Below are 13,151 nucleotides of genomic sequence, written 5' to 3'. Positions count from 1 at the left end.
ATTGTAATTACCTTTCATGCCTTTTGGAAGAGCCCTATATTCAAAGAACCCAGAAGTACAATGAAAAACAAAGGCAGAATGTAGGTTATACTTTTTTATTCTTAATCAAATATTTCTTTAGAAACATTGAAAGCATCACTTTTTTGTTGACGATAGCCCTTTTGCCCCTCACAACTATGATCTTTACCTCTGAGAGTCTATTTGGTTCCTTCCTTTACATTTCCTTTTTTACCCTCTTTTAGGATTCTAAGAAAAACCTCAATGATGTAGAAAACCACTGCTGACTGGGAGGCAGGTCCAAATGTGGTTGTGTTTCATCATATTCCGGGCACCTTGTCAACAAACCACACATGCCAAACACAGAAGTAAAACCAGCTGAAGGGCTCTCAGTCAACTTTTCAATGTGCAAAAGTTTAAGGTTAACAAGTGGGAAAAATGCTCATAGAAAGTGTATTAACAACGGGCTGGGAGCAGTGGCTCATGCTTTAATCCCGGTACTTTGGGAGGCCAAGGTGGTCAGATGACTTGAGGTCAGCAGTTCAAGACCAGCCTGGGCAACATGGTGAAAACCTTGTCTCTACTAAAAATACAAAAATTAGCTGGGTGTGGTGGCATGCACCTGTAGTCCCAGCTATTCGGGAGGCTGAGGTGGGAGGATTGTTTGAGCCTGGGAGATGGAGGTGGCAGTGAGCCCCGATCGTGCCACTGCACTCCAGCCTGGGTAACAGAGCCAGACTCAGTCTCTAAATAAATAAATTAATAAAAAATAAGAATAAAGCATATTAACAAGGGATAAACAACTTGTCAGCTTATTGTGTTTATAAATGTAGAGGTTCTTTTTTTTTTTTTTTTTTTTTTGAGATGGAGTTTCACTCTGTCACCCAGGCTGGAGTGCGGTGGCACGATCGCGGCTCACTGCATCTTCCACCTCCCATGTTCAAGCAATTCTCTGCCTCAGCCTCCCAAGTAGCTGGGATTACAGGCGCCCACCACCATGGCCTGCTAATTTTTTTTTTTTTTTTTTTTTGGTATTTTTAGTAGAGACGGGGTTTCACCATCTTGACCGGGCTGATCTTGAACTCCTGACCTCGTGATCCACCCGCCCCGGTCTCCCAAAGTGCTGGGATTACAGGCATGAGGCACTGCGCCCAGCCTGGTTCATTCTTTTCTTCTTTTTCTTTTTCTTTTTTTCTTTTTAGAGACAGGGTATCACTCTGCTGCCCGGGATGGAGTGCAGTGGCATGATTATAGCTCACTGTAGCCTCAAACTCTTAGAACAAGTGATCCTTCTACCTCAGCCTCCTGAATAGCTGGGACTACAGGTCCATGCCACCACACATAACTAATTTTTAAATTTATTGTACAGATAAACTCTTAGCATGTGGCCCAGGCTGCCCTCGAACTCCTGGCCTCAAGCAATCCTCCCATCTCAGCCTGCAAAAGTCCTGGGATTACAGTCGTGAGCCACTGTGCCCTGTGAGGTTTAAACATTTTTCCGGGATCTGGTTTGTTTTATTTTTGGTTTGGAGCCATGTTCACAACTCTTTGTGCATTTTAGGATCATTTGGGGAGTTTTTAAACAGTATCAGTGCGTAGACTTCGTCCCCGGAGATGCTAATTTAACTAGCCTGGAATGGGGTTGAGCATGAGTATTTTTGCTATGGTTGTCTATGGATTTAAAGATGTGTGGTGGCTCATGCCTGTAATCCCAGCACTTTGGGAGGCTGAGGCAAGTGGATCACCTGAGGTCAGAAGTTGGAGACCAGCCTGGTTCAACAAGGCAAAACCCTGTCCCTGTCACTACTAAAAATACAAAAATTAGCTGGGCATGGTGGCACGCACCTGTAGTCTCAGCTACTTGTGAGACTGAGGCACAAGAATCGCTTGAACCTGGGAGGTGGAGGCTATAGTGAGCCAAGATCGCACCACTGCACTCCAGCCTCTAAAAAAAAAAAAAAAGAAAAGATACTCTCTTTAAGCGATATGTTATAAGACATAAGGCCAATGTAGGGAGTGAAAATATAATTTTTTTATGATCTGTTAGAATTGTGAGGGTTCTCTCAATTGAATTCTTTTTAATTTAAGTAATAATATAATGAGGAATAGAATGTTCATCTTACTGAATTACCTGTTGAAGAGAAAATTTTATAATTGGATCAACAAAATACTATGGCTACAGACCAACTGTTGGGCATTGAAATTTACTTTGATAATTTTCACTGCTAAGTATTTCCAGCTTATTCAATCTATTTAACTACAATTAAGATACTTTGTTTTATAACACTCCTTTTCTAATTGTTCCATATGCAATTTCAAAATCTAGAACTCAATTTAAATATAAAATTGTAATAATGGCCAGACAATGCTGGGTTTGGAATCTGAATGTTCTCAGTGTACAAGGTCCTGTAATAACACGACAGCAGAGTTCAGAGACAATATGAGGGAAAATCCACTTGAGCGCTACTCTGCACCAGGTCCAGTCTCACTCTGCGATAAAGAACTACTGGGTAATTGATGAAGAAAAGAGGTTTAATTGACACATGGTTCCACAGGCTTAACTGGAAGCATGAATGGGAGACCTCAGGAAACTTATAATCATGGCAGAAAATGAAGGGGAAACAAGTACCTTCTTTACATGGAAGCAGGAGAGAGAACGAAGGGGTGAGTGCCGCACACTTTTAAACCATCAGATCTCATGAGAACGAGAACAGCAAGGGGGTAATCTGTCCCCATGATCCAATCACCTCCCACCAGGCTCCTCCCCTGACATGTGGGAATTACAGTTCGACATGAGATTTGGGTGGGGAGACAGAGCCAAACCAGATCACCTAGTTTAGGCAAAGCATCCTTTTTAAAATTTCTCATTGTCTGCTGTTCATAATGCTGTCTTAGCACTTAGCCCTATTACGTTCAAATGGCCTGTTTGTCCTCCTGACTAGAAAGTGGGTTCCTAGGCCTCAAGGAAGTATGTCTTATTCATTTTTCATCACTAGCATTCAAAATAGTAACTAGAACAAAAGAAGTCATTAAATATCTGATTAACCTGAAATGGAGGCAGCTAAAGAGAGGTAGAGAAAGAGGAAGAATTGAAAGATGTGTCAAAAACAAAGACTACAGGACTTAAAACAACTACATGATAGGAGTAACAGGGACATAAGAAAAAGGGAGAGATTAGGCTGGGCGCAGTGGCTCACACCTGTAATCCTAGCACTTTGGGAGGCTGAGGCAGGTGGATCACCTGAGGTCAGGAGTTCGACACCAGCCTGACCAACATGGTGAAACCCTGTCTCTATTAAAATTATAAAAATTAGCCAGGCGTGGTTGCGGTTGCCTGCAATCCCAGCTACTTGGGAGACTGAGGTAGGAAAATCGCTTGAACCCAGGAGGCAGAGGTTGCAGTGAGCCAAGATCGTGCCATTGCACTCCAGCCTGGGTAACAAGACTGAAACTCATCTTAAAAAAAAAAAAAAGGAAAAAGGAAAAGAAAGAAAAAGAAAAAGGGAAAAATTGAAGGTGATGCCAGTACTTTTGGCATAAGCAACCAGGTGGTGCCATTAACCAGGATATGAAGTGTAGGGAAGGGAGATGAACGATTTGAAGAGAAAAATGATTAATTATGTCAACCAAAACTAAGTCTGTTGAGAGAGAAATAATTTGGTAAAGGTTTACTGAAAGCCAGATATGAAGATTGACCCAGGAAGATACATCAACAAAGTTGGGAGTGTTCCAGAATCTGTTGCAAGTTGGAAGGCTTTTATAAGACAGTAGGAGAAGGTAGGGGGACTTCTCATACCAGAGTTGTATTCTTTCATTGATGAGTGTAACACAGAGGTTATAATCATTGGCTACAGATTGCAACATACAGGCTAAAATGTCTGCGTGCAAGACAATAAGTAAAACTTTATGATTCTGGCCAGGCATGTAGCTCATACTTGTAATCCTAGCACTTTGGAAGGCTAAGGCAGGTAGATTGCCTGAGCTCGGGAGTTAGAGACCAGCCTGGGAAACATGGCAAAACCCTGTCTTTACTAAAAATACAAAAAATCAGCCAGGCATGGTGGGGCATGCCTGTAATCCCAACTACTAGGGAGGCTGAGGCATGAGAATCGCTTGAACCTGGGAGGCGGAGGTTGCAGTGAGTGGAGATCGCGCCACTGCACTCCAGCCTGAGCAACAGAATGAGACTCTGTCTCCAAAATAAAAAAAAAAACAACTTTATGATTCAAAAATAAATCTGCATTCTTTTTAGTGTTAGTAGGTTATACATTAATCAGTAGGTCAACAACTTGAGGAACTCATAAGATTCTTTATTCAGGGATAGATGTCACCATGAATCACAAGACCTTAAAGAAAACTAACAAATGCAACCTGTAGTTTATCAGGTAAACGGCTGTGTTTGAGGTATCTGGACATCAAGTGAAGATGTCCAGTGGGCAGGTGAGAAAGTATGTTTAGAGCTCACTGGAAATATCTGGTCTAGATATAAGTATCTGGAGGGGTTTTGTTTGTTTGTTTGTTTGCTTGCTTTTTGAGACAGAATCTTGCTGTGTTGCCCAGGCTTGGTGCAATCATGGCAAACTGCAGCTTCAACCTCCCAGGCTCAAGCAATCCTCCCACCTCAGCCTCCAGAGTAGCCGAGACTACAGGAACACGCCACTACACCTGTCTAATTTTTGTGGGTTTTGTAGAGATGTGGTCTCTCCACATTGAACAGACCAGTCTGTAACCCTGGGCTCAAGTGATCCTCTTGCCTCAACCTCCCAAAGTACTGGGATTACAGGCGTGAGCCACTGCACCCAGCTGGAAGTTTTAATCAAGTTGATAGGTTGAAGTTGTAGCAATGATTATAATTCTCCTGGAAAAGTGTGTAGAGGGAGGAAATGTGCATCACAAAATGCAGAATGAGGAAAGGGCGGCAAGGCCTCCTCTGAAATTGCTAATAGAAGAAAGTAAGATATTGGATAAAATAAGATTTTATAGAAATGAACAATCCTAAGAAATGGCTTATAAATGAGTTGCCAGTAGGACCAGGGTCTCTCATAAACCTAGTCAGAGCAATAGCATATAGAATAAATAAATATAAAAATGTGAATAAGTTACATTTTTCTCAATATAGTACTTCTTATCCATGAAGGATACATTCCAAGACCCTCAGGTGATGCCTGAAACCATGAATAATAACAAATTCTATATAGATTATGTTTTTTCTTATACATACATTCCTATGATAAAGTTTAATTAGGCACAGTAAGAGATGAAAATTAGGCTGGGCACGGTGGCTCATGCCTGTAATCCTAGCACTTTGGGAGGCCGAGGCAGGTAGATCATTTGAGGTCAGGAGTTCGAGACCAGCCTGGCCAACATAGTGAAACCCTGTCTCTACTAAAAATACAAACGTTAGCTGGGCATGTTGGTGCACACCTGTAATCCCAGCTACTTGAGAGGCTGATGCAGAAGAATGGCTTGAGCCTGGGAGACAGGTTGTGGTGAGCCAAGATTGCACCACTTGCAGTCCAGTCTGAGCAACAGAGTGAGACCCTGTCTCAAAAATAAATAAATAAATAAAGAGGCCAGGCGTGGTGGCTCACGCCTGTAATCCCAGCACTTTGGGAGGCCGAGGCGGGCGGATCATGAGGTTAGGAGATAGAGACCATCCTGGCTAACATGGTGAAACCCTGTCTCTACTAAAAAGAAATACAAACAATTAGCTGGGCGTGGTGGCGGGTGCCTGTAGTCCCAGCTACTCAGTAGGCTGAGGCAGGAGAATGGCATGAACCTGGGAGGCAGAGCTTGCAGTGAGCCGAGATCGTGCCACTGCACTCCAACCTGGGAGTCAGAGCGAGACTCCATCTCAAAAAAAAAAAAAAAAAAAGAGATGAAAATTAATAGTAAAATAGATTAGTTACAATAGAGTGGGCCCGGTGGCTCACACCTGTAATCCTAGCTCTTTAGGAGGTTGAGGCAGATGAATTATCTGAGGTCAGGAGTTTGAGACCAGCCTGACCAACATGGTGAAACCCCGTCTATACTAAAAATATAAAATTAGCCAGGCATGGTGATGCTTGCCTGTAATTCCAGTTACTGAATTGGAGAATTGGAGAACAACTGCCTGAAGCAGGAGAATAACTTGAACCTGGGAGGCGGAGGTTGCAGTGAGCTGAGATTGTGCCATTTCACTCCAGGCTGGGTAACAAGAGCGAAACCATGTCTCAAAAAAATTAGTATTATTATTATAATAATATACTATAATAAATGTTATGTGAATATGGCCTCTCTTTCTCTCTCTCTCTAAATATCTTATTGTGCTGTATCTTATTGTACTATATTGTGTAACTGAAACCACAGAAAGCGGGGGGACTACTATATATTATAATTCATCTTTATGATAAGGATTTTTTAATGACTTGATAAAAGTGAAAGTTGGAAAGTTAGGGTTTTTCTCCAAGACAGTATGTGTTTTGATTCTAATAAAAGTGCTAGTTATCTATATACAAATATAATTTAGCATATTGATATTTATTGAATACATTCTGCATAGTAGGCAATGTTTTAAGTAATTTAGTGTTTTACCAGCCAGTATCTTCCTCTCTTTTTCTGGGAACTGTTTATATTAGTCAGCTTTTACCACATTATACTACATAACAAACAACTCTGAAAATTCAGTGTTGTCTTAGTCACTTGGTAACAAAATAACTGAGACTGGATAACTTATAAATAATAGAAATTTCGTTCTTACAGTCCTGGAGGCTGATAAGTTGAAGATCAGACCGATGGCAGCTTTGATGTCTGGTAAGAGCCCAGGCTCTGCTTCCAAGATGGCACCTGCGATACTGTATCCTGCAGAAGAGATGAACTCTGTGTCTTCACATGGCAGAAAGGATAGAAAAGGGCAAAAATGATCTAGCTTGTTTCCACCAGCTTTTTTTTTTTTTTTTTTTTTTTTTTTTGAGACAGAGTCTCCCTCTGTTGCACAGGCTGAAGTGCAATGGCATGATCTCCGCTCACTGAAAGCTCTACCTCCTGGATTCAAGTTGTTCTCCTGCTTCAGTCTCCCAAGTAGCTGGAATTACTGGCCCCCCCCCGCTGCCGCCAACACGCCCGGCTAATTTTTGTATTTTTAGTAGAGACAGGGTTTCACCGTGTTGGCCAGGCTGGTCTTGAACTCCTGACTTTAGGTAATCTGCCTGCCTTGGCCTCCCAAAGTGCTGGATTACAGGCGTGAGCCACTGCACCTGGCCTCCACCAGCCCTTTTAAAGCATCACTAATCGTATTCACAAGGGCAGAAGTCGTCATGACTTAATAATCTCCTAAAGGCCCAAACTTTGAATACTGTAACACAGGTGAGTAAATTTTAACATGAATTTTGGACACATTTAAACCGTAACAAGTACCTTAGAAAAGAAAGGACTATTTCTTGCTTATATTACATGTAGACCACAAATTGCCAACAATGCTGCTTAGATTTTGAGAAGGCTATGACTCTGTACCATGTATTCTCTCATACTGGATTACAGATTTAAAAAGCAGTTCCTATGTGAAACCTGCTCATTCTCATGGCAGAGAGGGAAAGCCATAGAACCGCTAAAAAATCGTGATGCTTCTTAAAGTTTCTGCAAAGCTGTATGTATGTCATGTCCTCTCTAGGCTGGGTGTGTTGGCTCACACCTGTAATCCCAGCACTTTGGGAGGCCGAGACAGGCAGATCACAAGGTCAGGAGATTGAGACCATCCTGGCTAACACTGTGAAACCCCATCTCTACTAAAAATGCAAAAAATTAGCCAGGTGTGGTGGCAGGCACTTGTAGTCCCAGCTACTTGGGAGGCTGAGGCAGGAGAACTGCTTGAATCAGGGAGGCAGAGGTTACAGTGAGCTGAGATCATGCCACTGCACTCCAGCGTGGGCAACAGAGTGAGACTCCGTCTCAAAAAATAAAAATAAATAAAAAAATAAAAATGTCCTCTCACACTCTATTGGTGAAAGCATATTATTGTGGTTAAGTCCAATCGCAAAGGGAAAGGTGTATACACTCTTCCTGCAAGGAAGAGGGCACTTCAGTTTACACGTTCGTGGAAGGAACAGAGTGAATACTAGAGGACAATATTACAATTAACTACCACTGTTCCTCTCTCAGCTTAAGCTCTGTTCTATCTCCCACTCCTCGGATCAGCAGTAGCATGAAAATAACAGCCCGCATTCCTGGTACCAGAGGTGGAAATACGCACATCATGTACAAATTATCTGTTCTGACCTGTTTGGTGGCTCCCTGGAATACTGATTGAAAGGCTTGTCTTTATTTCATCTAACTCCTAACTAGCCTAGGGCTAAAGCTTCTTGCTGCAGGGCATTTGTAGAAAATATTCAGACGTTAGACTACGTTAGACTAAATTTGGTCTAACGTCTAAATTTTTTATTTATTTATTTATTTTTATTTTTTTATTTTTTTGAGACAGAGTCTCGCTCTGTTGTCGCCCAGGCTGGAGTGCAGTGGCGCGATCTCAGCTCACTGCAAGCTCCGCCTCCCGGACTAACGCCATTCTCCTGCCTCAGCCTCCCAAGTAGCTGGGACTGCAGGCGCCCGCCACCATGCCCGGCTAATATTTTGTATTTTTAGTAGAGACGGGGTTTCACCGTGTTAGCCAGGATGTTCGCCATCTCCTGACATTGTGATCCGCCCGCCTCGGCCTCCCAAAGTGCTGGGATTACAGGCGTGAGCCACCGCGCCCGGCCTTAAATATTTTCCTGAGATGTCTAAATAGGTTCCTGCTGCCTGTGGCGATAGACAATAGCTAGGTCAATCAATAGGCTAATCAAAAAGCTTGGGAGGAAAGGCTGGAGAATGAGACAGTCTATAAGGGTTTTCAAAAGTGCTGACATATTCCTGAGAATCAAGAAGGTCAAATACATGCTCAGGGCTATGCAAATACCCCCCGAGAAAGCTGAAAAAGGCCATAATACCCCTCCTCCTGACCATGAGGCTCTAAAAAAGTAGGATATGAAGTCTAAGGCAGAGTTGTAAAATGCCTGGCAAGTATTGAAAGCATGTCACAATGAATACACAGAGCGCCACTGCAAAGACTGGAAGATTTTTTGGTTCCAGGTGTTTAAAGAAATCTCTGCTCACTCATTAGCTGACCAGTAAGCTAATGTAACAGAGACTTCAGGATCCACATGTAACAAAGAACAGACTATAAAATTAGTTCAGAAAATTCACTAAACAAACTATAACTACAATATAGCACAGCAACACACCCTAGGGAACAGGGAGGAGCTGATTTCCAGAATTGCCATATTATAGTATTTAAAATGTCCAGTTTTCAACAAGAAATTATAAGGCATGCCAATAAATGAAAAATTATGGTCTATAAACAGGAAAAAGAAATTTATGGAAACTATGCCTGAGAAAGCCTAGACATTTGGACTTTTTAGACAGACTTTAAATTGGCTATTTTAAATATGATCAATAGCTAAGCAATGTCTGAAGAACTAAAGTAAATATAGGAATGATGTCTTGTCAAATTGAGAATATCAATGAAGAGATAAAAATATAAAACTGTCATGTCACAGTGATTTTTAAAAACAGAGGCTGGGCGCCGGGCGCGGTGGCTCAAGCCTGTAATCCCAGCACTTTGGGAGGCCGAGGCGGGTGGATCACGAGGTCAGGAGATCGAGACCATCCTGGCTAACATGGTGAAACCCCGTCTCTACTAAAAATACAAAAAACTAGCCGGGCGTGGTGGCGGGCGCCTGTAGTCCCAGCTACTCCGAGGCTGAGGCGGGAGAATGGCGTGAACCCGGGAGGTGGAGCTTGCAGTGAGCCGAGATCGCGCCACTGCACTCCAGCCTGGGCGACAGAGCGAGACTCTGTCTCAAAACAAACAAACAAACAAACAAACAGAGGCCGGGCACGGTGGCTCATGCCTGTAATCCCAGCACTTTGGGGGGCCGAGGCGGGCGGATCACCTGAGGTCAGGAGTTCGAGTCCTGACTGGCCTACATGGTAAAACCCCACCTCTACTAAAAATACAAAGCTGGGTGTGGTGGCGGGCACCTGTAATCCCAGCTTCTCAGGAGGCTGAGGCAAAAGAATCACTTGAACATGGGAGGCGGAGGTTGCAGTGAGCCGAGATCGCATCATTGCACTCCAGCCTGTGAGACAAAAGCAAGACTTTGTCTCAAACAAACAAACAAACAAAACACAGAATCCAGGCCGGTGCAGTGGCTCATGCCTGTAATCCCATCACTTTGGGAAGCCAAGGCAGGTGACTCACCTGAAGAGTTTGAGACCAGTCTGGCCGACATGGTGAAACCTCGTCTCTACTAAAAATATAAAAAAAAAATTTAGCCGGGATTGGTGGAACACGCCTGTAATCCCAGGTACTCGGGAGGCTGAGGCAGGAGAATCGCTGGAACCCAGGAGGTGGAGGTTGTAGTGAGCTCAGATCACACCATTGCACTCCAGTCTTGGTGACAAGAGTGAGACTCCATCTGGAAAAAAATAAATAAATAATAGAACCCAACTGTATGCTATCTTCAAGAGATTCACTTTAGATTAAATACACAAATAGGTTGAAAGCAAAATAATGGAAAATGTATTTCATGCAAACAGTATTGATAATAGAGCTGTTGTGGCTATACTAATATCAGACAAAATAGACTTTAAATCAAAAATTGTTAGACAAAGAACATTATATAATGGTGAAAGGGTCAATTCATCAAAAGACATAACAATTATAAGTATATATGCACCCAATAAGAGAGCCCTGAAATACATGAGGCTGAAACTGACTACATTAAAAAAGAAAAGGACAATTCAAAATGATAGTCAGGGGACTTCAATACCTTACATTTAATAATGGATACAACAATTAGATGGAAAATCCACAAAGAAATAGAAGATATGAACATCACTGTATATCAACTAGACTTAAGAAACATGTGTATAATGATCCACTCAACAACAGAATACACTTCTCAAGTGCATGTGGAAAATTCTCTACAATAGACTATAATTAGCTCATAAAATAAATCTGAATAAGATTTAAAAATTGAAATCAGGCTGGGTGTGGTGGCTCATACCTGTAATCCCAGCACTTTGGGAGGCCAAGGCAGGTGGATCACTTGAGGTCAGGAGTTTGAGACCAGCCTGGCCAACATGGTAAAACCCCATCTCTACTAAAAATGCATAAACTGGTTGGGAGTGGTGGCTCATGCCATAATCCCAGCACTCTGGGAGGCCAAGGTGGGAGGATCATGAGGTCAGGAGATCAAGACCATCCTGGCCAATATGGTGAAACCCCATTTATACTAAAATACAAAAAAAATTAGCCAGGCGTGGTGGTATGCGCCTGTAGTCCCAGCTACTTGGGAGGCTGAGGCAGGGGAACCGCTTGAACCCAGGAGGTAGAGGTTGCAGTGAGCTGAGATCGTGCCACTGCACTCCAGTCTGGGTGACAGAGTGAGACCCTGTCTCAAAAAAAAAAAAAAAAAGAGAGATGAAAATTAATAATAAAATAGAATAGAATTATTTATTAATAATAAAATAGGACAGAAAATTAATAATAGAATAGACTCTATCTTGAAAAAAAAGAAATTTAAAAAACAAGAGCAAACTAAACCTAAAGCAAGCAAAAGTGTGGAAATAAATTATTTAGAAAATAGAAAAACAATAGAGAAGATAAATGAAACTAAAAACCAATTTCTTGAAAAGATCAGCAAAACTGGCACCTTTAACTAGTCTGAATAAGAAAAAAAAGAAAAGAGTCAAATTACTAAAATCATAAATGAAATATGAGACATTACTACTAGTCTTACAGCAATAAAAATAATTATAATGAAATACTAGGAAAACATTGTATGGCAACAATTAGACAACCTAGATTAAATGTACAAATTCCTAGAAATACACAAATTAGCAAAACTGACCTATGAAAAAATAGAAAATCTAAATAAACCTAAAACAAGTAAAGAGATAAAACTAATTTTTAAAAAACTTTCAGCAAAAAAAGCCAGGACTTGGCTTGGTACGGTGGCTCATGCCTGTAATCCTAGCACTTTAGGGAGCCAAGGTGGATATATTGCTTCAGTTCAAGAGTTTGAGACCAGCCTAGGCAACATGGCAAGACCCTGTCTCTACCAAAAATAAATGTGTGTTTGTTTGTTTGTTTTTTTAATTAGCCAGTCATGGTGACACTTGCCTGTAGTCCCTAGCTACTCAAGAGACTGAGGTGGGAGGATCACTTGAGCCCAGGAGGTTGAGGCTGGAGTGAGCCATGATCATGCCACTGCACTCTAGGCTGGGTGACAGGGTGAGACCCTGTCTCAAAAAACAAACAAATCCCAGGACCAGAGGGCTTCACTAGTGTATTCTATCAAATAGTTTAAAAAGATTTACACAAACTGACATCAGCAAGATAGCCAAGAATTGCCTGATGCTCATATTCCCCATAAAAATGGAATAGAACACCATCCTGGCTAACACGGTGAAATCCCATCTCTACTAAAAATACAAAAAATTAGCTGAGTGTGGTGGTGGGCACCTGTAGTCCCAGCTACTCAGGAGGCTGAGGCAGGAGAATCTCTTGCACCTGGGAGGCAGAGGTTGCAGTGAGCCGAGATCGCACCACTGCACTCCAGCCTGGTGACAAAGCGAGACTCTGTCTCCAAAAAAAAAAAAAGAAAGAAAGAAAGGAATAGAACAATAAACAAACAGCACTATTTCAACTCCAGTGACTGAAGAAGTACACTGGAAAGTGCAAAGCACCTTGCATCTACAACACTCTCTCCATCATCAAGAGGACTGGCCTCAGAGCCGGGGAAGTCTTCCTATGGGGAAAAGATAAGCTGGAGATTTCCAGAGGTTCCCATTACCACCACAGATGTCAGTAGTCCTTCCTACAGGAGGGTCCCCAGTTTTTACAGGTTCCATATCCAGTTTAGAGAGTTGCCAGGAGTTTAAATGGATACATTGCTCCAAAGTAGGAGCCCACATTGTGCACCCGCATCCCCACAATCTAAAGTGCTACAGCATGGTGCCACCTTGAATATGAACCCACTGCTAAAGTGTGTCCTGCCCTGGAGGCCAATATCCATTGCCTCTCTCCATCCCTGAGGCCCTGTCATCATTCTACCACATAAACACAAGTGCCTACA

Source organism: Papio anubis, chromosome 3, assembly GCF_008728515.1.
Source record: "Papio anubis isolate 15944 chromosome 3, Panubis1.0, whole genome shotgun sequence".
Classification (NCBI taxonomy): Eukaryota; Metazoa; Chordata; class Mammalia; order Primates; family Cercopithecidae; genus Papio; species Papio anubis.
The sequence above is the reverse complement of the archived record's forward strand: the minus strand, read 5'-3'. Positions refer to the sequence as shown.